This window comes from Corvus moneduloides, chromosome 2, assembly GCF_009650955.1.
Source record: "Corvus moneduloides isolate bCorMon1 chromosome 2, bCorMon1.pri, whole genome shotgun sequence".
Lineage (NCBI taxonomy): Eukaryota > Metazoa > Chordata > Aves > Passeriformes > Corvidae > Corvus > Corvus moneduloides.
This window is the reverse complement of record NC_045477.1, coordinates 35,402,197-35,429,591: the sequence shown is the minus strand read 5'-3', so window position 1 is coordinate 35,429,591 and position 27,395 is coordinate 35,402,197.

The window sequence follows — 27,395 nt, the reverse complement described above, 5'->3', positions numbered from 1 at the left end:
GGAGCTTTGTGGGGGCTGTGAGGTGAGGATGTGGGATATGGGCTGTGATCTGGCACTGTCTGCCTGTGTTCAAGGATTGCCCAGGTAAGAATGACCATTGCTGTTAGTTCCTTAGGTGGCACAGCTGGACCCAAGAGCCAAGCAGTGAAAATAGCCGAGGAATTTGAGCTTGCAGTCATTGCCATGGGAGTGGCATTGGCACAACTTCAGATGCAGGCTCCATGTCTCTCCAGATACTGAATGTACCATGTGAGGAGCTCCTGAGTGTTGGTTTACAGAAATCATTTTTCTTCATGCTGTTTTGGTTTTTGCTTTTTCAGCCTTTGGGAAAAAAATGCCTCTGTTAGAATCCAGAAATGAGTGTGTGTGTATGCAGATGGATATAATCCACTGTGAAAATTCAGGAAGAGCTGGTAACAGGAGAGCTTTGCCTTCTATTTTAGATGGACAAAGATGTTATGAGTGGTTAAATAGTCCCAGGGCTGGTCAGCATTGGGGTGAGACAACCAAGGAAAACACTGAGTTAGCTAGGTGAGACTGTGTCTCAGAGTCGTAAGTCCTGCACAAGGCTGGGGTGAAGTCAGGCATTTACTTTAAAATGTCGCTTAAAATGTTGTCCCACCCACCAGTGATTGACCGATCTTTGGTCTTTTGCATAAAATGATGGGATCTCACTGCTCCACCTGTGTTCCTGTCAACCTCCTTGAATTTCCTCTTTCTGGCAGAAAAATTGGTCTTCTCTTCTGGATGCTACAGGAGGGGGTTGGCTCCACCGCCCAAAACCCTACGCAAGCTCTGAGCTCCAGTAAAAGAGTGGGCAGTGGGGGCGGTAGAAGCAAAGGCTTATTTTTGTGGAGTGCCACTCTAAGTGGTGTATTTCAGACAGATAAGGTCTGTTGCTCTGCCAAATGCAAACTTAAGTGTACACCCCCCACCTTGCAAAATGGTATTTGTATTTTTTTTTCTTTAAAATTACCATAGTCTCCATCTGGTAGCATCTTGCAGGACTGAGCTGTGAGGATATTGGGATCAGGATGCAGAGTACAGCCTCTTCTTGCACCTCCTGTTTTAGTTTTTGTTTTGTGTTTGTGCAGTAGAAATAAATGAATTCATGCCATCTGCCCCCACTTCCAAACAAAACACCTCTGTGTTAGACAGCAGCAGGGGGATGTGCGGGGCTGGTGAGATCTCCAGCACAGACCCAGCAGTGTCAACACGCTGCATCCCTGCACGTCCCAAGGAGAGTGGCCAGGACATTCTGCACTTCCAAAGAGGTGCCAAATGATGGATATGGGAGCCATACTGTGGGCACCAAGTTTGAAAAAACTTGCAGGAATCTTGGCACTCGTCTCCTAGCCTCGCCTGGATATAACCAGCAGTTTTTGTCAAAAATCTGCCTACAGATTCCCCCTCTTCATTTTCTCTCCTGACTACATCTCCAGATGAGAGCTTTAGTGCTTCACATTATTACAGGGTTTTTTCAGCCAGCAAGAGCTCTCCTTAATGTACAGTGCACATAGAAATAATATTTACAGATTTGGAGGTTTATAAAATTAAGTGGGTCATACCTCCTTTCTTGTATAACAATTTTCTTCACAAAAAATCAAGTGTGATTTTCTTTGAGAGGGTCTCCAGTTCTAGCAAAAGGAAAAAAGACCGGATTGCTGAATGCCTATACCACCAAGATTCTTCTCCAGGCTTTCTGAAACACCAGCGCTACAACTGGTTTTGAGTTATGCCTAAGAAAGAAGGAGAGCAAATGCCACAGTGTGCAGTTTAAAATCTGGCACTGGAGAATTTCATCTCTTCTTCAAGTCCATATTTGTCTTTCCTGCTCCCTGCTGCACTCAAAGTATTTCTTCTGCTGTGACGATTTCTCACATAACCTCTTTGGCAGCCACAGGAGAACTTCTTGCAGCTCAGGCTGTGTTGGCACTCAGGCCCCTTGGACCTCAACCACTGCATCTGACTTAATGAAGTGCATTGAACAAAACGGGGGAAGCTGTTTGCCAAAAATAGTTTTTTTGCAAGTGGTTCTAAGTGATATTTAAGCTGACAGTGCCCAAGAGCACTTCCCTGCTTCAGGGTCCTTGGGTGGTCTCCAAACTGAAAGTCAGGCTAAGACCCAGGGATGCCATATCTCTTTGCTTTGAAAGAAAACCCTGGATGGAGGAAGTAGGAGATGCTCTGGTCTGTCCTCAGTCTCAGGGGGGATGAGATATATGGGTGTCCTGGCCCTATGGTTTCATCAGAGACTTTGTGTCATCCTTAGGGCTAAGCCTAGGAACAGAGAGAGAGCTATAAGGTAAAAGGATTAGTGCCTGGTGAGCTGAACTCAGGATCCAGATCATATATGGCTAGAGCTTAGGGCTGCTCTCCAGCACACTTTCTTGTAGGTAAGTTGGGAAGAAAATTGTTCTCTGCTTCTCAGCTTCATTGAGAGATGCCCAGAGACCAAATAAATAACACTGCCTGAGATAGGTCAATGTGGTTTTGGGTCACTTAGTGCAGAAAAAAGTAAAAATAAAGATAAGCATCATCTTTCCTTTGTGCATCTTAAAGCCCTTTAGAGATTTTGAGGTCCGATGTATATAAGAAACATCCATAAACCTAATAAAGGCATGTTTTTGATAGGAATGAACTCCTTGTACAGTAGAACAGCTCACACTGATTTCAGTCAAATCTTTACTAACTCCAATTAAAACCATACAGCCCACTACTTAGCAAAAAATAAGAACACTGAATTGTTTTTAAATGGCTTTAATGTAAACAGTTGCGCTTCTCATGGGGGAGATAAACCTAAAGAACAGGATTTTCAGAGGAGCTGATCTCTAAGCAAGCTGTTTTTGGAGTGGCAGCAGGAGATATTCAGTACCTCCAAGACTCGTTCCTAATTGGCCTCTTCTCACAGAAAAACACATCTGGACAAGACCTTGGGAACTGCTCTGGTTCTATCGCCAATAAATAATATGCATAGGCGATGGCTGGATTGATACACAGGCATGCATCTCTAAATCACTGTCTTGTTTTGTGCTTCTGAGGACCATTTCTCTGTTAAAAAACACTTCCTCAGAGAGGTAAATGATTCAGCTGGATGCACACTCAAGGGGAAATGTTTGCACTAAAGCCAAAGTGACGTTCAGATTTTTAACGGGGAGCTACTTGTTTACTCAGTCTTTTACTTTTTTTTATATAATCCCTTACTATTACCAGAATAATTTGTGCATGGACTGTGCATAATACGGGGTTTGAGAAACTACTTATCAACACTGTGAAAATTGAAAATTGAAGTTGTGCCTTGTAAGAATACTTACACATACAAAATGGGCATGAAGAAATCAAAATCTGTTGAAAGACAAAGCATTTGGATCCAACCTATCCATCAAGATGTCTTGGTCTTTATTCAAAAAATGTGGTGCTTAGGAACATGATTTAATGGTGGGCCTGTCAGAGCTGTGTTAGTGGTTGGATTCGATGATCCCAGTGGTCTTTTCCAGACTCAATGCTTCTATGATTCCATGACTCTATTTAACACTTATTGTTACATTATTGTATGGCAGGGAGAAGAGGCTGCCAACTGCATGACAGTTCATCAGCTGTGGGCAGTTTCTAGGTTTGGTCTAGAATAGGGACCAAGATTTAGAGTTGCCTGGGGAGATTAAGGGGTGGGACAATGGCTGAGAGGTGTAGGGTCCCAGAAAAAGAGAGTGAGTATCATCATCAAAATATCTTGTTCATCTCCATCTTCATTTTCCTTTCTCAGATCTCAAAGTCCCATCTGGTGAAATTCACCTGCTCATTCTTCTTTTCCAAAGCAGTTTTCCCTAAGGATTAAAAAAATTGCAACCATTTGATGCCTGAAGATTTTTGCTTTTTATGTATTTTTCATTTTTTTGTAGCTCTGTAGACTGCTATTACATGGTTATATAGCTCCTGGTATTTTTCTTATCCTTTCTCTTAGATTTTAGAATAATAAGCTAGCCTTCTAACACATTCCTGAAATACTGTTTAGTCTTATTTTCAAGAAGTGAAGCCACACAAGGACATTTCTCTTTCCAACCAAAATCTGGGGAGACACAACAAGAAATGGGGCAAAGAGCCCCTGGAACAACAGTGGGGCAGAACCCAGGGAAAATTACCTAACCAACTACTTTTCTAATTGGACAGTATTTATTAGATATGCTAATTTTTTAAACTTATAAAAACTGTAGAAATCCGATGCCAGGTATGCCCATGACCGCTGGGACACCTGGGAGCTTCCAATAAAGGCCTGCTTTTAATTTTACTATTTTAACGCTGTTGCAAGTGGTTTTGTCTTTTGATATTAGGCAACATGTTGAAACATCATGGCTTTTCTTCGATTATTTATCACTTGACTATTTCATGTGCTAGTTGGCCCAAGAGTTTCATGTTTGTCAGTCGAAGTCAGGAATGGGTTCTTTGTTCAGTTCCCTAAGATGTGTCCCCTCTGTTGTGGGGACAGCAGAAGCAGCAAGTCAGGTGTGTTCACATAATTGTAGAATATCTTGTGTTGGAAAGGACCCACAAAGATCATCAAAGTCCAGCTCCTGGTCCTGCACAGGACAACCCCAAGAAGCATACCATGTGCCTGAGGGCATTGAACTTCTTGGATTCTGGCAGGCTTAGTGCTGTGACCACTTCTCTGGAGAGCCTTTTCAGCTAGCCCTTCTCATATATCCAGTTCTCAACCTTAGGTTTTCCTTTAGAAAAGCCTTTTAGAATCCAGGGCCTTTGCATGGATACACCTTGCAAATGTATTTTCTCTAGGTGAACAAGACACTGTACTGGTGGTTTGCAGCTAACACTGTTGTAACCTGCTCTCTGTGCCTACCAAATACAGTCCAAACACATGAAGAACCCAGTGTCCTCTACTGAAATGATGTGAGGAAAGGGGAAGGAAAAAGGCTCCATGCAGAGGCAAAGTCAGGCTGCTGAAGTGGCTTTCACTCTCTCCATGAGCACACTTAGGAGAGGAAAAGCCAGTCCCAGGGCAAAGTAAGGCATGGAGAAAGCTTTGTGGATATCAGCTGTTGGAGTTTGGATGCAAACAGCTTAAGTTTTATAGGTAAAAGATGGCCAAGCTGCTTCCTTGGGAGGGATTTAAGTAGCAGAAGTGTGGATGACAGACAAGAAGATCTGGGATGTGATCCCAAGCTGCTGATGTAGCAGTATAGGTAGGTAAAGCTATAGTGGGGAGAGGAGGCAATGAGCTGGTGGTGAGGATAACATAATTGTCAGAGATGAGAGAAAAGAGTGACAGAAGGCTTAACAAATTAGAGTATTTACTCTTAGAGTATTTGCTTTTGCAGATCTGGGCAACTGAATGTATTTGGTGCAGAAAATCTGCCTGTCACTCAAGAACTGTGTTTGTGACACTTAATAAAGGTGGAAGTGAGACTGGCTGAGATTATTCTGAATTTCCAAACTGCTCATAATTCAGGTGAGCATCAGGAATTTAAGAAAGACCATGCCTCTGTCCTTGCCTGTCCATATGGTATGTGCATATGCAAAAAACCACATTCCCTAGAGAATTCACAAATCAGATAAAACAGAAGAAAAACTCTTGTTTTTTGGGGTTTTTTTCTTCTCTCACATTGCTAATTACCATGGTATCCAAGTGCCTATTTGCTAGGCTTGCATAAATCAGGGCTTTTCTAACAGCCTCCTGAGGGAAATTTTGTCTAATTTATTGGGACTCACACAGAGAGAGTAACACCAGGTGGGCAGGAGCAGGCTGGCATGCAAGTGCTGTGCTCCAGGAGTCCCAGCTGCCCTCTGGAGCATTCCAGCCCAGGGTAGGGCTGCAGAGGAAGAGCTGCAAGTGTGGTTGAGGTGGATGAGGGGTGGTATCCTGCCCTGCAGTGGGGAGAGTTGAGAAGCACTGCCTGCTCTGTCCTCCCTCCTGGGCTGCAGCACTTCGTGACTCAAGGGTTTTGAGGAAACAGCAGCACAATGGGACCAGTTTAGTGCCCATCTCCTGCACAAAGTTCCGTGGACATGAGTCCTGACAAGCAGCAGGATAAGGGTGCAAAAGGAGGAGAGGGTATGATGGAGAGATGGGGAATAGTCCTTTGAATGTATGGCACAAGACTTTAATCCTACCTGAATGAAATATGAGTCTGGCTAGTGGCAAGCATAGCTAGAAGCAGCATTCTTTATACTCATATGAAACCACAAGACTAATTTTTGTTTGCTGACTTGATGCCTTACTTTAGCCAGACCCTTTGTCTTGGGTAGGTATGGCTTATTTTCCTCCCTGTGTCTTCATTTTTTTGCCTCTTGCAACCTCTCTGTCAGATGGAAGTGCCTTGTACTCTTTATGCTTGCTCTACTTTTAAATGATTTTCTGAAGTCTGGGAGCAAAATTGTGCCATGTTCAGGGCTACATACAAAGTGTCCAGGTGTCAAGGGATTTAGGGATTTGAAAATATATGGGCTACCTCAAAGGTAATCCTTTGAATATTAAAAGCAGAAAACCTGCCAGGCCGTTTTGCATAACATGCTGTATAATCTGGGAAGTTGTTCCAAGGTGCCTGTTACCATGGCACCTCTTGGAGAAGCTTAGCAATATTAGCAGAAAAACAGCAGTGGTGGGTTAAAGCAAGAATTGCAGCTGTGGGCTCAGGCACACAGTGGCTATACCTCTGTCCCCTCCATGCTGAAGTGGACATGGCTGTGGTTGTTTTCTTACTCCATCACAAATGCCTGTTAAGACCCATCACCTTAAACCTGTTGCACTGAGACTTTAACCTGAACTTGCCCCATAACTAATGCCAGCCCAGTTGTGCTGCTTGACTGAGGTCACAGTGGTCCATCAAACCTTTGTGACTTCTCTGTGTCCCTGCAGTGGATTTGAATTCATGTTGGATCTCCCTTTGTGATCTGGGTCACTCCTGAGAGTTGGGATTCAGCTTCCTGACTGTAATCGCCTACTTCTGAGCTGGTCTCCTTCTGTTTATTAAGAATGGAGAGAAATCGGCTCCCCTGGATACGGTATATCTCATTCTAAAGTAAATCCCTAAAATAGGCCACCTGAAATATATCCTAAACACCAATTTTCCTCCTGGTTATGAAGGAAATCTTGAATCATTAGCTTAGTTAGTATAGGCAACCATATTACTGACACTTCCATGGCTCAGCTAAGCAGACAGAGGCTTTCAGCATAAAGTGAGATGCTCTAGGGACCCGAGACATCTGCATGGCATTGGCAGGCATGACATGAGGCTGGGAGGAGACTCATGTCTTTCAGGAGTGGCAGCTGGAGGCCAGGTTGCAGAGAGTGTCTCAAATGGCACAAAACGCTGAGTGCTGGAAACTGAATAAGGCCCTTTGGATGGGGTACAGCTCCAGCCTAAGGCAATTCCGAGTCTTCAGGTAAGTGCATGTGGACTCAGTCTCTAAGCTTTCAGGGTGAATCATTACTGTGTCCAGCTCTGGGATCCCCAAGGTAAGGACATGGACCTGTTGGAGTGTGTCCAGAGGTGGGTCACAAAGATGATAGAGGGCTGGAGCAACTCTCTTATGAAGACAGGCTGAGAGAACTGGGGTTGTTCAGCCTGCAGAAGAAAAGGCTTCAGGACAGCCTTAGAGCTGCCTTCCAGCACCTAAAGTGGGCTACAAGAAGGCTGGAGAGGGACTTTTCACACAAGAATGTAGTGATAGGGTAATGACTTCAAGCTGGAAGAGGGTAGAGTAGATATTAGAAAGAAATTCTTCACTATAAGGGTCAAGAAGCCCTGAAACAAGTTTCCCGGAGAAGTGTATGCTCCATCCTTGAAAGTGTTAAAGGCCAGGTTAAAAAGCCTTTAAAAGATTTTGAGCAACCTGGTCTTGCGGAAGGTGTTCCTGCCCATGGCAGGGGGGTTGGAACTAAATGATCTTTAAGGTCCCTTTCAACCCAAACTGTTCTGTGATTCTGTGATAAGAGCTCATCGCAGCAGCTCATACATAGGTATGCAGTACCATTTGAGATGTCCCACTGGTTCCCAGCTGGTCTCCAGCTGCTGTTCCAAAAATGCTGTAAATGTAAATGCTGCATCATATTACTGCATGTCTCAGACACCCTAGGGTGTATCAAGTAGCAGAGGACATCCTGATGAATCGAACCCTGGCCCTGGTTAACACAGTGAGTGAATCCTAACACAGTCAGTGGGTTCCTCCAGGAATCATCTCGCCTCAAAGCAGATACTGGGTATCTGGTCATCCGAAACACTCTTCAGGGGCCGTTGACTGTATGGAATCACTGTTTATTGATTGCCAGGGAATTTAAAGATCTCAGTTCAGCTGCCCACCTGTAGATACTGCTGGTCTCTGAGGGACTCTAGGGTATCTGAGAGATCTGCATGGAATTGGATAATATGACACAGAGCATATGGAAGCCAGCTGGCAAGGTACCATAATTGCCTCTCAAATGAGTCTAGACAAATATCTGTGAGAAACTGCAAGAATATAGCCACCTAAATGGAGATGGCTGAGTGTCCAGTTAAGTCCTTTTCTTTTAGACAGATGCACCAAATCTTACTCTTCTTTCCTTACTTCTACTGGAAGGCTTCTTTCATGTGATGCTCAGCCTAGTGACAAACTTGTTCCTCACGGAGGCCTTTCAGCCTCATCATATCAATGACGGCAAGAGAAGGATAATACCACAGGGGAAGCAATGTGCTTTGAGGGCTATCTACCAAATTCTGTGCCATACTTCTTAGTGTGGAGAACACCTTTCCAAAAGGGCCAAAGCCTGGTGGGCCTCCTGAGGCACCACTAAGGAAGACTCAACTACTTTCAGATCTCAATACAGTAACACGCAGAGGTGTACAGCATTTTTATATGAGCAACGAGCGAGCATGGATTAATTTGATATAGGAACATTCAGACACCCAGTTGTTTATACAGCTCAAACCCCCTCTCCCCCCACCCACTACGGACACTGTAGACCTGTGGAAAACCCATGCTTCAGCTGCTAGAGCCCCAACTTCCTCGCATACTTGTCTTTCATCCCAAGAGAAAAAACTTTTTGTGTATCCTCAGGGTTGTGGTTAAAGCACTATTATTTCCATTATTTCAGCTTAGCTGACTTCTGCTGTCTAAAACCCACCCAGAGCCTGTTCAAATTCCCTTACAACCACTGTAGCTGGAAAACATCGATCGTCCTGCTCTCAGCCCTAGTTACTCCCTTGTGGAATGAAAGCAGAAATATTTACTCTTTTCTCAGAAATATTTACTGTGTTTTGTTCTGTTGCTCAAGCCAATAAAGTCTGTAAAATTAATATGACCAATATATTGTTATTGAGGTTCATGAGAGAAATTGGAAAGATTCAGTTTTTTGCCAACTCATTTATATTTTTTTGAGATGGTTAGTGACAAACATTTTGCCAAAATGTACAAAGAAAGCACCCTTGGGTCTGTCAGAGGTGGAGACAGTACATCAAACATCTGCTTGGATGGGGGTAGACCTCACTGTCTGTGCCATTATCTCCTGTCACCATTTGTGGTTATTGCCCAGTCTTGATTTGCTGCCAATCTGCCAACTTTCTCCTTTCTTTCAGACTCATTCAGTTTTATTTCATCACCTTCCAAGGAAAAGTCTTTGATCATAGTTTGGATATTGAAAAAGGGAGTGGCTGCCTCAGTCTCTCCGCTGCCACATTAGCTTTCTAATATTCCACTCACGCATGGCATTTCAGCCTGTAGATTGGTGAAAAATCTACACCTGGCCAAAATGTGCACTTACCTGCAACAGTCTACTGTAGTGAAATAGTTTGTTAATGAGTTGTGTTCGAATATTTGTAGCATTTTTGACTTGCCTTTGTTTGGTTTGGTCCCTCAGAAAATACCAGCTTTGTTTTCAAGGTTTTATTCAATTGACTTCATTATGAATTTGAAATGCAAATAATTTTATATTTTTTTATTTGAAATTTTGTTATTGATATCAATATTTGATTATTTAGCATTTGGTCTCACTAGTTTTCAACAGATGGAGACTTTCCAGAGGAGAAAAGGTGGTTGTAGAAAGCTGTGATTCTGTTAGATCCATGTCCTGGGATGTGCTATTGTGCTCCAGCATGAGCTGAGGCATTGCTGAATTATGAATGCTCTAATCGAGCCCACAGGGTAAATCAGCTGCACTGTGTCTTTTAAGAGATACTGCAGCAGCTCAGGCAGTAAAAGATTTTAAAACTTGTTCAACATTAGTGGTCTCAGTGAGAAAAGAAAATCTCACCAAAAACTTAGATTATACAGAAACTGATTTTTTTCTTCATAAAAAATATTTTGAGGGAAATTCCCTACTGCTCTCCTGAGAAGAAAAGTTTCCGTTGTGTGGAAACTGCAAACAATATTAACATACTGATGATGTGATTGAGAGCCAGTGTGGATTTCACTGTAGATACTGCCCTGCCAGAGCATTTTTACTATGTTTCCCATGGTATAGAGCTTTTGTGACATTTTGTAGTTTTTTATTAACCAGGAGTCCTAAATTTTGCTCTAAGTAGTTGATTTAAATGTCACTTTTTTATTTTCCCCCATCTGGGCATTTAAACTTCTGCCTCATCTGTCCCAACCTCCTTTGGGCAAACTAGGTTCTGCTCAAAGTCTTGTACAGCCCAGATTGCTCAGAGGCAGAAGTGTGCTAATAGTGTGCGTGAAAATCTTCATGTTCCCAGAGGAGGTCAAGGACCAATTCCAACTCTAACTCTGTTGCACAAGTCTCTGAGACACTGAATTTCAAATTTTGTTCAAATGATAAGTGCATTTTAGGACACGGAAAAACAGAGAGCTTGTAAGTAATTATGTAGTAGTGGGGAATATCTGCTGGATATGTTGGACATCAGCAGGAATTTATTCATGGAATTGGTTGTTAAACATTGGAGTGGACTATCCAAGGAGGTGGTGGAGTCCCTATCCCTGAAGGTGGTGAAGTAACGACTGGATGTGGCATTTAGTGCCATGGTCTGGTTGACAAGGTGGTGATTGGCCAAAGGTTGGACTTGGTGATCTCAGGAGTCTTTTCCAACCTTCATGATTCTGTGATCCTGTGATCTGATGGCAGACACAGTCACAACATGTGGAATCTGGAAGGAAGCACTGAATCAAAGTCTATTTTTATACAGAATGGAAAGGCGCTGCAATATACTATAATTCCTTGTGAATCATGTAATTGACAGTTTGTAAAGCAAAATAAAGGGTGTGCTGTTTTGTTAGCAATGTGTAGAAACTAATTTTTACTTTCATAATACAGCAACCTACTGCAAATATCATGGCAGAAGGTTTCATTAATAGACAAAGAAAACTTCCTTTGCTGCCAGTCAGATTATTTTTTTGCTTCTGAATGACACAGGTATTTGCAATGCTTTGCTGTGTGCTGCCAGCAAGCATCTCTGCAATCTCTGTTTACAAGAGGTAAGATGAATTCTCGCATTACCAGGGCAAAATGAGGGCCTATCCTCTAGGAGAAGACACCAGGGATGTCTTTCCTTGTAAAGCTGTATTGTTTTCTTAATTTTTCTTATCTGCCAGTACAGAAAAATTCTTGCACCACGTAACAGCGGTATATGCTGATGAATGGGAGAATACATTTGAATCCTTTACTAGTTCATCAAACCTAGCAGTAGATGATGCTTCTAAATAGTGGAAAATATCCTTCATGTGTTAGCTCATCAGTACAGTGATGAGTGGGAAGAGTTTTTTTTCCTGATTCCAGGACAAATAGCCTGGAGGAAGAGATTTGACTGCCTTTATCTTACCACATGTTAAACATTACTGGTCAGAAAGTTCCCCAATCCTTTCAAAAATCTGTTTGTGGAAGCAAGCATAAGATAGGTCAAGAACATTTCCCAGAATTGATTCCTGACCATTATGAATTGAATCTTCTCTTTGTCAGAAGCTGATAAGCAGCTGGGTTTTCCACGTTATCAAGGAGGATAGTAGCATGAGACAATATTCTGAACCTGCTCTGTTCCCTGGAAAGCCAAAGGCAAAATTTTTTACTAATTTTAGATGGAGCAGTGGTTGAGTGTCAGAATCAATAATTTTGCTATTTCTCAGCCCAGTCCTAAATCCCCAATGTGATATTAAAGGTCTTCTAATTATATAATTTTTAATCAATATGATTTACTTATTAATCAGAAATGTTCTATAGTAAAATTTTAACACAGCTGTCTGAGTTATAAGTACCACTAAGTTATACAATTCCATACATCTGCAGAACTGTATTCTTGCTGGAACAAACACTGGGGAATACCCTGACCCATCCTACGGGCTTCCCAAAGGAAGCTAGGTTACCAGTAACAGATTTCTCCTTATCTAGCTGAATTTTTCATAACAAGACAATAAAGCAAAGAAGTGTTTTCATAAATATTTTTCAGAGTTAATAGGTACAAATCTTCTTCCCATTCTCTTAATTTAATATTGTGATTGATAATGAACAAGTGCATTTGTGTTTATAAAAGGACTCATTTTCTTCAGCATATCTTTGATTTGTTGGAGGTTCAAACCCCATCAATGATTTTTGTCCTTCATCGGCTGTGGGAGAGGTGACATCCTATGGCCAATGCTGCTCAAGTGCACCAAGAGTTCTTTGGGTGTACCAAATGGATGAAGGACCTCAGGGGCTCACTTCTTTCTCTGAGAAGCTGGAGAATTCAGGTGAGAGGTTCCCACTTAGCTGATTAGGTGTCTTTAGGTGCTAATGAGTACTGCGTTAACACCAGGGTGCTGTTAGATATTTATGTGCTGTACAAGTTTAGAGGGCTCCAGGCAGCCATTAGCTTAAGAAGTGCTCTCGGATTTAGGCAATAAATTCCACCTAAATCTTAGAAACCAATGTAGATAGTCTGAATACCATTTAGCGTTCCCAGTCCTCACTTGGATTCCAGCAAAAGAAAAGCAGTATAATGGATGGGGATCCAGGTCCATCTCTTATCTGATCCTGTTGCCCATTGCCTAGGAACCAGTCTTACTAAAGTCTCACTCTAAAGCTGATGGTCTTGTTCTGGGCAACCTGAGGCTTTAAAAGTCACAACAGGCAGCTGTGTTGGCTCCTTGAGGTGGGCTGGGTAATTCAGGTCTTCCTCTGCTGCCAAGCAGAGAGGACTGGATCTTGTCTGACAAACACTGTGCATTGAGAATGTAGCCTCATTTGTGCACTGCATATTACAGAGAATTTACTTTGGCTCTTCCTTGTTATCTTTCTCTATTTAAAATAGGAGTAATTCAGGGTGGAAATGTATTTCCCCAGACTTTACACAGCAATACAGAATAGAACTGTCCTGTAAAGATGCACATAAATAATTAGTAGTGCTCCGATAGAGATTAAGTAGGTTCTTCCACAGTTCCGTGCAAAAGGTAGCTACAAAATTTAAATTTTGAGTTGCAAAACAAGAATCTGAGTCTTTTCTTACATTGCTGTAGGAAAAAATATAAATCGAGCCCATAACTTCAATGTATGTGACTTTAAGAATCACAGGATCATGGGATAATTTAGTTGGGAAGGGAGCTCTGGACATCATATGGTTTGACCTCCTACTCAGAAAGAGTCCCTGAGGAGCAGGTAGCTTTGTCAAATCTTTGTTACTTGTGTCCCAATTCCAGTGTTTGACCAGCCTTGTGCTAAAAAAAAAAAATCATATATCTAATTGGAGATTTTTGTTATGCAACTTGTGTCCATCACCTTTTTAAATATCATTGTGCATCTCCTAGAAAAGCCTGTCTCCATCTTCTCTATAATCTTCTAATAGGTAGCTGGAGATAGCAATAAGATCTGTAAGAACAGAATTACTTCCTCTTGCTAAATTGAAAAATATTGGACTTTTCCACCCTAAAGGCATTCTTCCTTACAGATTTAGTGATATTCAAAAGTGTCTTCGAACAAAAAAAAGCTTTCTGCTTTCTGAGGAACCTTTTATTTCTGAAAAGAAATCCTATTTAGGGAAATGTCCTTGTACAAGTGGTTGACAGGCAATTCTGCTTATCGACACCTACTTTCCGCTTCTCATCCACAAATTGAAGGTCGAGAACTGTAGTTGCCATTCTGAGCTCGTGATAGGAGCAGGAACTTCCTTTACCACCCACACGTGAGAAGCACTGCAGAGCTGACTGGGTAAAATCTTTGCCATGCTCCATGACTCTAAGAGGACAAACTCTAATTAACAGGATTTCATTTCAGAGAGAAGTGAAAATTTATGGCCTGCCCCTTTTAACCTCTCCCTTCTCTAGTACCTAAAGGTAAGTAAGGCTTGCTTTGGATTAGGTGCCTTCTTCACTCCAGCTCTCCCTCACACCAGTTACAAGCTCTTTGGTTGCACTACTGCAAACCCCTAACACGTGTTTGCAGCTGAACATACGCCTAAGCAATATGCCTGAGCTGAGTTAAGCTTTAGTTAGGTGAATGAGGCCTCATTTCCTCAGTACAGGAAAGGCATTGGTCTGTTGGGGTGGGTCCAGAGCAGGGCCACAAAAGTGATCAGAGGGATGGAGCACCTTTTCTATGAGGAAGGGCTGAGAGGTCTGAGACTGTTCAGCATGGAGAATAGGAGGCTCTGAGAAGGCATTTTAGCACCTTGCAGTACCTAAATGGGGCTTAAAAGAAAGATGAGGACAGACTGTTTGGTAGGACCTGTAGTATAGGACATGGGGCAATGGTTTTATAACAAAAGAGGGTAGATTCAGACTAGATATAAGAAAATTTGTTTACAATAAATGTGGTGAGACACTGACACAGGTTACCCAGAGAAGCTGTGGATGATCCATCCCTGGAAGTATCCAAGGCCAGGTTGCATGGGGCTCTGAGCAACCTCATCTAGTTGAAGATGTCCCCGCCCATGGTAGGAGGATTGGAAGAGATGGCCTTTAAATGTCTCTTCCAAACCAAACTACTCTATGATTCTGTGATCCAACCATCCCCTTCCTCCCAGAGGGGCACTATAGAATACACCTGGGAACAGGGAGCTTGCTCGGCCTTTCTGCTTCTCTGGAGCTACTGCTTGAGTGGGGCTGTCACCGTACATGCAAAGTCACCAAAGTGACCTCTTTGGCCTTCAGCTAAAGAGCAGCACAGGTAAATTTGCACAGCATTAGTCTGCTTTGGAAACCTTTGTTCTTCCTGCTCATATTGAACAGCTTATCAGACTCTGAAAAGGTGACTTAATTTGTATCACCAGACAAAGACATCAGTATAGGAAATCAAATATGTCTGTACTCCCCTCATTGGTTTTATGTATGTTGTCAAGTATGACTAATGATATTAAAAAATGGCATATGGATTCTGAGCAGGTGAAAGAAATATTCAAGATATATCACCTTTATTTCTGAGCCATTTTAATTATGCTGGAATTAAATCAGGAATAAGTCCATGTCAGCCAGGGAAATCAGAACTAGGTTAATGTGCTAGATGAGGCCAGCAGATACAATCTTACTATTGTTCATGTCACTCAGAGAAACTCTCCTTTTTTTCCAGGTTGCTCGCTAGGAAGCTTTTACTGTTAGAGTAAAAAGAGATTTTGCTGCTTCTTACGCATTCTTCATTCTTAGTCTTCATCTGAAGAAGTGTAGCAATAGTGCCCTACTTAGATAGATAAGAAGAAGATAAGAAAACTAATAGAAAGAGTCAGAGTTCAAGCAAGCTTCATTGTTTCCCTAGTCTATCCTCCAGGAACAGAATTCTTTTCTGATACATTTTCCACTACTTTATCCAATCCACTTTTTAAATAAATCAAGCAATTGATCTGCAACATTACCCTGGAAACTGAATCGACTCAAAGAAACTCACTATAAAACTGAAATTTCCTCTTGTTGCTTCCCTGCTATGACCAATTTCCCTGCTTCACAGGAGCGCAGCAGCATGGGTTTAATCAGAGATGGACTGGTGGGAATTGCTTTGAGAGGAGCAGGTCCCCTACAAAGCCTTTAGGAATGACAAATGTTGAGGAGATAAGCGTAGATACAGATCTGAGGTTAACAAGTCAGCATAATTTACCAATTATTTCTGCCTGGGTATGTTCCATTGCCACGGCATTTATACAAAGCATCGAGGAAGTGCTGCAACGTGCGAAGAAAGCAACAATAATTCAGCCAGTTTTCATTAGCCTTTTCTTTCTCAGTGAGAGATAACACTCCCACAGGCAGTGCATTAACATTATCATTTCTATAACAGTGGTGTCTCCTGGCCCCAGTAGAGATCATGGCCACATCTGCTTGGAGCTATGAAAACATGTGCTAAAGGTCTATCTCTGTATCACAGTGTTTGTGCACTTATATAAGAAAACTAAAGCTGTGAGGAAAGTTAGTATTGTTGTCATCATTTTATAGGGAGGAGGTAGAGGAAATAAAGCATAGACAATGCTACCAAGTGCCCTAAAGCCCCCTAAACTCCATCTTGGAAACAAAATACAACCAGACTGATGGCCACACATTGGTAGGTAGTGACGAAGAGCAAGACCCAAAGGAAGATAGGCGAGTCATGATTTGCTTCAAAAATAAGTCAGTGACATGGAATTAAATGCACAAATTTTTACCTGTGTAAGAAAGGTTTTAAAAATCAGTAAGTGCAGTATAAACTTACAGAAATCATATTTAAAACAAAAATGTCACACTGCCTTACTTATAGCATTTTGAGCTTTCACGTGTGTAATAAACTAGAGTTTGAAATGAGAGGTAAAAATATTGACAGTATTTCTGTAAAGGATCAGTACCTCTGAGATGTGCAGCAGAATTACAGATAGATAACCCAGCTTACAGAACCCCCCATTTTCCAGTTATGACTATTTGCTCATCTCCTAGCTTGCCTTCTTCTAATGAGGTAGTAATCAATAGAAATTACAGCACCTAGGAGCACTGCAGCACATAGGAGATTAATATTGGAAAACAGTTGTAACCTTCCTATCAGGTACTTCTGGCATTGATTGCTACTGATTATACTATGGACCTTAGCAATAGTTCTGCAAGATTCACATCAGTACCTGAGAAAGCACAAAGGCGTTCAACAGTAAAAATAAGTCAGCAGTGAGGCTGTTACTGCTGTCTCAGGGTATTGTGGGTTATAAAAATCTTAACGCAGTCCTTCTCCCATGGTTGTAAATGGCTTCTGGGATAGCAAGAAGTTATTTTTGTTGCGTTATCATCCCTGAATGTATTTGGGTTCTAGGTGTCGTCACCATCATCATCATCATCCTTATCACCAAATGGTTTGGGTTGGAAAGGACTTTAAGGGTCCATCTCATTCTCAGAGAGACAGCGACAGTTTGTGAGCGCTTCCTGCCCCAGGCCAGCAGACGTGGAGCCCAGGTATGACCAGGTAACTCCTCCTTCTCCACTCACTCTGTCTCTCCAGTGCTTTGGACAATGGAAATGAAATTGATTCTTCATGATGGGAAGGTAGCTTTTTTGGAGGGGGTCTGTCCCTCTTCCTTACCATTTTTTTCCTTGTCCCACGTCCCATCATTCCAATGCTGCAGCCTGCAGCACACTGTGCATACTGGGTATGCTTCTCCAGCATGTTTGTTTCCAAACCTGGATAGACATGTAGCCTCATGGGCAGTCTCCAACTTGCTGTGGGAACTGAGTGCAGAAAAGACCTTGGCCACCCAGTCATGGACCCTCAAGGGCACCCTGGGAAGAGATGCTGGGAGGCTGCAGAAACCTCTGAATTGCTCTCCCGGCTCACCAGCCAACAGGAACGGCAATATCCATTGCTCTTCCAAGGCTGGAAGCCATTGGACTTGGATGCACAATGTACTCTTGCCTTCCCTTAATGCAATGCAGCAAGTGAAAATGAGCAGGAGAGCCAAAGTGTACAATTAGCATGAGCACCAACTAGTTAAGTAGAATAAGAGACCTGAATCATCTGTCAGTCTCAATGTATATGGCTCTCATGAACTTTTCCATAAGGACTTTGGCAAATAAAGAAAGAAGTCACAGCAGCTCTTGAATGGCAGGGCAATGTTACACCCTCCCACCTTTCTTTTCTATTTTTCCCCTTTGTGTATTTTCCTTGGGGAAAAAAAATATTTTTGAGAGAAAGCTACAGGAAATTTCCAGCTGACTCAGCTCTTGAGAATTTTCCCCAAGATCTCATTTGGTTTTGTTCTGCTCTGCATCCCAAAGTATACTGTCTGTATTTTCTCACTGTCTGTATCTCTGCAAGTTCATTGCTCACTGTGAATGTTAACCTGTTCAATAATTCATCCTCAATTGCAGAAACTATTTGGCTGTTCAGATCATGTTTTTACTTTCTAAAACGACTCCACACATTTGCTGAGGTGACCCCTTCTGCTCATACTGATCAGAAGAGTTATCATTGACTGGATCAGCTTGCATATGCTTTTGCTCATATTTGTTGATATTTCAAGGACAGAATATTTCAAGGACATAATTCTCTTTTTGGATGATGCTGAGATGAAAACAAAATTGTTAGATCTGGTGAGGGTTAATTATATTTCAAATCTGTTGCAGCTGAGTTGGCTTGGCCAATAAATACTAAATAGAAAGTGCTCAGTATTTGAAGACTGAAACTATTCTTTTGTGCAAATTAGTTTTGTAAGTTAATGGCTCCATGGAAGTATAACAAATAAGCTTTTGACAGGCAGAAACCCTCCGCTCTGTGCTGGATAAAATAGTACTGAGACCAAATGCAACTTAGGTTTATATTCATTCAAGGGCATTGCGCTGGGGCATATGGTCTGGCACACAGAGCAAGGGAAGGTAAGAAATCACTGTCTCTCCTTACTCAACATAATCTTACACAACTGTGAATTTGAAGCTCAGCGTTCCTTCAGAATAAGGCCTGAAATAATTTTGGATTTTCTTTTGTTTATATCACATATCAGTGGGGAACCTGAGACATGGAAAGGAGCCAGAATGGAATCAAGTCTTTCTGTTTCAATTTATCATCTGCCTAAGGAGATTGAAGGTTTAGCTCCTCTAAGCCTTCAGCAGCACAGGGAGGAGGCATGCAGGTCAGGCAGAGGGATTTTTCAACAGCAAGAGAACTCCATGCTGGGAAGAACATTAGTTCATTGATGATCAGAGGCAAGAGACAAGAAGTGGTTCCCAAAACTCCCAAGAAGAGATACATCATTCTCTGGGTGCTGGGTGAAACAAACAAACAAAAACAACAACCAGAATGCTCCTGCATACAGGAAGCATTGTGTTAATCCATTTCAAAATTAGCTCTATAAACCTAAGAAATCCTTGCTTTCTGACCATACTGCTCAGCAGTAGACTAATAAAATCCTACCCTGACATGTTCTTGGGGGCAGTCATGGGTTAGGGTCACTTATAATGAATCTTTTCCGTCCTCAGGCTTCTAGTTAGTTTTGTGGCGAACCAGTGATGACAGATAACTGCACAGCCAGGGTTGGGCAGGCCAGACCAGTGCTCCCTGCTCCTTGACCATACACACCTCTGTTGATTTAATATTACATATGGTTTGGTCACTGGATGGTCTATCTGCAGATCAACTGTGCTTCCAGAGGGGTCAATGACAAGATGCCTATGAATTTTAAATGGCCAGGACCTGTGAGAATTAAGAAATAGCAATTGCAATGGTTGAGAAGATTTGTACGTGAACGTCTTTATAAAGTGAAGATAATTCTGAAGCACTGGTACTCATCAAGATCCATAAAGTGCTTCTGTAGTCCTGTTTATTTTCCTAAGTGCCTGTGTTTTGCATTTTGAGTCATCCCTACCAAGGTGTTACCTGATGCATTTCCAGCAAGACACAATTAGATCTTTGCTACGAAGATTGGTTGAAGCAGCAGCTCAACTGCAAAGGCAACTAGTCCTTAATATGCCAGAAGCTGTTGAGGCCACTTGGAAATGAAGTTACTGAATGTGGTCTTGATCTTGTGAGAACACCTAGTAAGAGATACCCTGTCACATGAAGAACCCCACTGGTCCTAGGAAAACAAAAGACCAGGGATGTCTGTGGGCTTGCATGAATGTAAGGGTCTAAAGTTACAGGAGCACTTGTATCAGTGTAAAAGCTGTATGAAAATGTCTTTTAGGATCAGGATATAGATGCATACTGTGACCCATTCTTTAATTTTAAATAATTTTTCTCCCTATAGAGGTACTAAGTATTGGGTTTTTAGAGACTTTAAAGCAGGCAGCCTTGGCAAATATAATCTCATTCAATGAGATTTGTGAAGTTAGAAGGAATATTGAAATTTCATGAAAAACATCAGTAAGTTTCTTCATATCAGCTCTTTTATGATTGCTGTTCATTTACATAGGTATAATGTCTTTTCCTCATTCTGACTAGATGCTTCCTCTTCTCCCATAATCCTGTGGCCTATAAATATAAAAACTTGTAGATGGCAGAGTTTTCACTTCTCTCTTAAATCTTGCACAGGCAGGAAAACACAGGCCTAATGGGTATTTCTAAACTTCTGAAGGAAATGGAGGGAAAAGAATGCTTATGAGAAATCATGTCAGCTTCCTTTATCCTTTTATCTCAGACAGAAGGATGTCTTTTCTGGCCAAACTGCAAGATCAGGTACAGCAGATGGGACTCAATTCCCAGCTCAGCCCCAAAGAGGATCTTTTGTTAGTCATCTATAGATGGACTGATTTTCCTGGGGTTCAAGCACAGATGGGCATCTTAGGGGTAGTTTGTAAGTCTCTGTATTTTGGAGTGCAACAGCAGATGAAGTGATTTTGGTGAGATCCACAAAGTTCTGAGCAGAAGTTTTGTTTCTGCAAAAAAATTGGCTTGGGTGTGTGTCCGGATCCCAGGGAAGGAAATGAGTCATAAAAGCTGGATGCTCAGATTCATTGGGGTATCTAAATCTAGAGATAGATTGCCACTTGTAGTTGTCGGAAGACCATATAAAGTCTACCTCATCTTCTTCTCATGGTGTGAATCATTCTAGAGAGTCCTTTCATGTCAAAAATTACACGAAAGAAGGGGTTGAGAGAGGCAACTGCTTAAGCTGACACTGCTGCTGAAAGAAGGACAGTCCCAGGAGTTTGGTGATCCTCACTGTTGGGTAGATGTTTTGAGGAGACACAGATCACAGCTATTTTTTAGGAATAACCTGTTTTGTTGTTAACAGAATCAAACTGTAATGAGTGATAGCAGATTGTTAATTCACCCCATGTACTCACCCATGTAGTTATTATCCTCTCACTCATAGCTGAGTGGTTGCAGCAGTGTCTGGAAGTCCCAAGCCCTGCTGCATACTCAGAAGCTTGGGGTGAAACTGGCTCATCTGCATACAGCAGCTGTCACACTCCTCGATAAAATCTGAACCATGCAACCTCTCATTGCTGCCAGAGGTTCCAGCAGACTCCTGTTCGCTGAGTTTATTGGTTCTTCTGGACTACACAGCACTGCCAGTGTCTAGAGCAAATAAATCCCTGGAAGAGTTTCAGGCACTACCTTCTCAGTGTATACCTTCCCCCTCTTGTTTTCTGGTGACAGCATCACCTGACCAGTGTTTTGTGACTTTTCATTACAACTGGATGTTTTTAAGAGCAAGCAAGAGAGAAACATCAACAGAATCACCTTGAATTGCCCAGCCAGGATCGGTCCATGATGAATGGTCTTTTTCTTCTGCCCACTGAGTTTGGACATAACATGTCAAACTGGAGCATTTGGATTCTTTGAAGTGGTATTGCCTTTAAACTAATGAGTTATTTAATTAGAAAAAAAAATATATATTTCCCGAGTTTTTAGCCTGCAACTAGAATTTCAACCATTTTTAGTCTTAAGTTTCACTGGTGAACTTAAATGAACTTGAAATATGCCCACAGCTCTGGCACTAATATGTCACTGATGGGGAGCAGTAACTGACAAAAGACATAACCTGAATGCAGTGAGGACCATATTTCCTCAGCTGAAAATATGATTGACACTTTTTATTATCAGTTGAAGAATTCCACATCTTAAAAATGTGTGATAGGTAAACAGCAGTTTTTTTCTGCATTCCCAAGCTGAAAAAGCAGCTTGCCAGGCAATTTTTGGCAGAAAACAACAAAAGCTTACTATTACACTTGCAGACCAAGTGAGAAACAGTAAAAGTGTACTGGTGTAAGAAAAATACATGCAGACTAAGCTTCACTTGATCCCTGATGAAAAATGGCACCTTATATTTCAACAGTTATTTATTTTTATGATTTTTATGCCTGTCATCTTCAATTTCTTCTTTTTCAAAACATCTTGCTGACATTTTTTGAGAGTTTTTTCAAGCTTCTGAAATCCCATCAGCATCTGTCACACTCTCACAGTCTACAGGGCTTGGCTGATGGTATCACTATAATGTTGTCTTTTACATTCTCTTACCAGTCTTTCCGTCTGGAAAATGATGAAGTCAAAATTTATGGTATTACCCCTTGATGACTTCAGATGAAAAATTTGAAATAAGACTTTTAGGGTGTCTTCTCAATTATTTTTTCTTATTCTTTATGACTGTAATACAAGAGTAAGAAAAAACAGCCAAGAAAATATGGCCGGATTTGGTGTGGGAAGGCAAATTTGCTTGTGTTAGTGCTGTTATGCAAATGTGAACCATTTTGCAGTGTAGTCTTTAAGTTATGGGCTTTTAAGTCAGAGAGGGGGAATCCCAAGGGCAATCTTTGCTGAGTAGAGAGAAAGATCTCTCATATGTAAGGACGCCTTACTGCTAAATTCAGAGGCAATGATGGGTGAGGGGGTGTACACTGGGTTCCCTTCCCCAACAAAAGGCATCTGTATTAAAGACTCTTGAGATGAGTTGTTGGGCCAGAGTCCTTCATGGAGTCACCATTGCTTTGTGGTGGCTACCTGAGGTTGTACCATGGGACAGGGCAGAGACTGGGCCTGTGGCGCTTGCTTTGACCATGGACAAAAAATTAATCCCTTGATTTAGCTATCTGTGATTAATGATTAGTGCTGGTTGTTACAGTACAGATACTGCAACACAGGCAACGAGGCCCGTGGAAAGAAATATATATGGACGGATTCTTGAAAGATGTTTCAGAGATGTTTATTTCTCCAGCCGCATGGCCGGGGCTCTGCTGAGGAACTGCTGCAATCACGAGACCCGAGGGTCCTTGCCCACACAGGGGAACACAAAACAACCAATGGGGAACGAGGCTGACCAGGGCAGGGAAACCCCGTGCCTCCCGCCCCGGGCCCCTCTCCCAGGGTCCCATGGAAGGGGGGAAGGGACCCTGACATTTCACCTGTTTATTTTTAACAAAAAGAGATTTAAAACTTAACATTGAAAACAACTGGATAAACAACAAGGACAGTTTCAAAACAAGCCACCCTCCTGAGTCTTTAAATGTCCAAACAGATTCTCTGGAACATCTTAAGGCTGACAGAAGGGAGACATGACTCTCTGGGCATGTTTTGTGGGGAAACTGAGGCAGGAGAGGGTTTCTTCCATTTGTACCTGTTGGAACTCTAAACAACAATAGTTAATTTCTTCCCTCCCCCTCTTCATCCTCCACTCAGCATTGGGAAGGGATTTTTGGGGAAACAATTGGCAAAGGCATGGTTTTGTAAGGGAAACCGTGGGTGAAAAAACGGATTGGGAATACACTGGGGGTAATAGGATATAGGATAAAAGGGAAAGGTGAGATTAGGAAAGGAAGACTGTAGGGGGGGCTTATAATGGAGATATTGTCTAACATGACTATGATTTTTAGCATATATACTTCCTTTTACAGAAACACCATCAGGCCCAGTGACCTCTGCTGCTTGTAACCCTTTTCTACCTTGCACAATTTTGAACTCCACCACCTCCCCATCTCCCAAGCTTGGGATGCATTTTTCAGGGTTATTCTTTTTAATAGCAGTTCTATGAATGAACATGTCTTGCTGGTTGTCACATCTTGTTATAAAACCATAATTTTGTTTAACATTATACCATTTTACTATTCCTAAAACCTTAGCTACAGTGATTTTTTCCTTTTTTCGAGTGGTTGCGTTTTTGCTTTCTCTTTCGCTTTCACTCGCTCCCATGCCGGAACTGCCAGGGCTGCCAGAGCTGCCGGAGCTGCTCGTGCCTGCGCGCTCTTCCCAGGGTAGCATTTGGGGCCACACGGGCCGGGCTGGGCCATGCTGCTCAGCTCTCTGTGTGCCACCGCTTCTGCTTTTAGCTGCACTGCTGCTGCCGGGCGCTGCACCCACGTCTCGGCCGGGCCCCTAAGCGATGGCTCCCCCGCACCCTGCTCCAGCACGCGTCTCGGCTGGGCGCAGCTCCGCTCCACCGCCACCAGCCGCTGCCCGCACGCCGCCCCTCTCGGTCGGGCATTCCCGGGGCTCGCTCCACCTTGTGCTGTGCAGGGCCAGGCGGGCACCTCCGGGTCGCGCCGCTCCCACTGTGCCTTGTTCCGCCACCGACACTGCGGCTTGTGTGGCTCCGCCCGCGTGCGGGAACTGCCTTGCTGCTGCTCACAGAGGGCTTGTTCCACGTAGTCTGGGTCGCACGGACTTTGAGGCACACTTCCCTTCGCCAAGACACAGCTGACATTGCTCAACAGTCTCGGTAATTAAATAATATTCATGAAAATATTCTTCCATTGGCATATATTTTGACCCAAAAATTAACTGTGTCCAAATGGTATTCCAAAAGTCTTTGGTAAGAATTAAATCCCAAGAAACATAGAAAAAGTTCTTAAACAACCATGCCAGGAAATGTTTCAGTTCTTTTTGAGCTTGAATTAAGCTAAAATTTACAAGTCGTTGTTCAAGAATCTTTTCAAGTTTAAGATAAATGTCCATATGCGGCTCTGAGAGCCAGGAGTCTTTCCACGGTTCCTCCATAATTTAGACAGAATATCCAAACCAAGGTGAGAAGAGAGAGATCTAGAGTGGTTTTTACTCATGAATTTTCTGTCCTTAGGGATCGGTGTCTTGCCAGCATTTCTCACCATTTGTTACAGTGCAGATACTGCAACGCATATCAAACAACGAGGCCCATGGAAAAGAAATATATATGGACTGATTCTTGATAGACGTTTCAGAGATGTTTATTTCTCCAGCCCCATGGCCAAGGATCTGCCGAGGAACTGCTGCAATCACAGGACCCGAGGGTCCTTCCCTGTGCAGGGGAACACAAAACAACCACTGGGGAGCGAGGCTGACCAGGGGCTAGGGAAACCCCCTGTCTCCCCCCCAAGGCCCCTCGTCCAGGACTACATGGCAGGGGGGAGGGCCCCAACAGCTACTGGTCGTTGTCAATGACTGAAGTGGTAGGGATGAGTATTTCAAAACAGGTTGGCATCTATTGCACAGCTCCTTTACCCATTTTGGAAGAAATTTTAGATTTGGGCTGCTTATGCAAATAGTGAATGTTATATACCAGGATTAGTAAGAGGCCAGAGGCTCATCTAGAAGAGGCAGAAGCAAACCAGTGAGATTTGGCTGCTGTAAGTATCTTCAAGTGGGTCACACTGTGGTATCTGCAGCAAGATATTAGGCATACGGCCTATTGAATTAGGCCTGTGAAGGTCTGTTGGATTCCTGAACAGAAAAAAATGGGCGAGTGAAGATTCATAGCTCTGAAACAATTTTTGTGCTGTTTACTACAGAAGGGCAGTCAGGTATGGTGTCCTCTGAAGGTTTCGAAGGCACTGATTGCATTCACAGCATACTGTAGAGGAAGAGTGCCAGTCCTCTCAGCCCATCAAGCTTCTGGTTGCCTTTGTCTAGGGGTTATTCTTCAAACAGACCCATTTCTAGGCAGCCTCATTCTCTACTGCTACCCCTTCCTCTTTTGACTGTGCTGGTTTCTAACAACCTGCAGTCCTATTTTACAGGTTTTGTTTTACCGTTTATCTTCCCTTAATCTGACTGCTCTTTGCTGTCTCGCAATTCATTCTGCTTGTCTCACATGGGCCATCGCCATAGATGGCTGGTTTCTATGAGTCCCTCTCTTTTGTCACCTTAAGACTGTTTTCCTGCAACTTGAAACATATCCAAACACTTTTATGTGAGCTGTCTTCATTTCGAGTTCTGCAGGATTTATTGTTTTCTGGTATAAATATAGATTCTTTGAAAATATACAATTAGTAGAAAAAACCTTCAATAGGGATTTGATTTTGGGGTGCTTGGTATTTCTCAGATAAACCTGGTTCCAGCTCACTTGTCAAATAAACATTATATGATTGTAGTGGTCAAAGTCTGTAGTCCCTGCTATATAACACATTTTTCATTTATCTCCTTCTGTCACTGTTGGATGGGAATTGGTCTGTTTAAGTGTATGATATGGTCTCTTACTAATGGCTCACAAATCTCTCTCTGTCAAGTGAGTGCCCGTATCACGCAATAAAATTCATCTCCACTGTGGAAGCCTCTCAAGAGTCTGAGTGAAGCTGGTCACACTGTCCGGAATAAACTTTTTTTTTCTCCTTAGACATTGGTTTATCTCAGAGTATCTTAGCTGGACCAAAACAAAAGATGTTTTTAAAGCTGTTTTTATACTAAAAAAAGTAACCACCAGCTAGAATGGGTTTGCTGTTGTCTGTCAGTCTGAAATGATCTGTTCTGAGTCCTAAATGTCAAAATACATGATCTTTTTGAACTGACATTTTGGGGCTATTATTTCTTCGTGGAAAGTTCAAGTACATTCAACTATCCATCTCTTTTTGGCATGCAGCCAAACCCTTGAAATTTCAAACTGAGCAGAAAACCTTTATTTTTCTTGTTGTTCTTGTTGCTGTTGTTATTATCATCATACCCCAATTTAATTCTTACACATGTCCCAGGACCAGCAGCATCAGTAGTCAGTAATGATACAATTCTGTAAGTTATGGAAAAGGTGTATATTTATGATAAGTCTCATTGCAGCCTTGATGCTCTTTGTAAGTCAGCTTTTCATAGCCCTACCGACCCTTCAACTTTCTGTATTACTTTTCCCCTTCTGCTCTCATCCTGTCTGACGAGGACAACTTTAATGTAGCAAGACCCACTGTGCCACATACGGAAACAGCCTGAAGAAGTGCCAAGGAGCACATGTTGGTGAAGAAGGCAGGTCTCTTGACAGAGCTAGAAAGGGTAGATGTGCTTAGCACACTGTCTCGGCCGAATTCCGGCCTGACTGTAATTTAAGGTGTTAATGTAGCGCCTGTAAAGCTTTACTCATATGAAAAGGAGGCTGAATTATTTTCAAAGAACTTTCAGCCTTCCAGCTCAAGAATGCTAAGATAGGCCAAAATCAGGCAAGCTATGCTGGCTCTTTTTCTCTTCTTTTTTCCTCCAGTTTCCATAACACTGTCTGGGGTTTGGATATATAACATACAAGGGACTTGATGCTGTGCAGCTATTCATCATTCACCCTTCCTTCCTGGTGGCAAATGGTGCCATCACTATGGTTGGGTCACTGGCTGTCCAAGCATTAACCCAGCACCACCATGTTCACCACTAAACCATGTCCCTCAGTACCACATCTACTCCT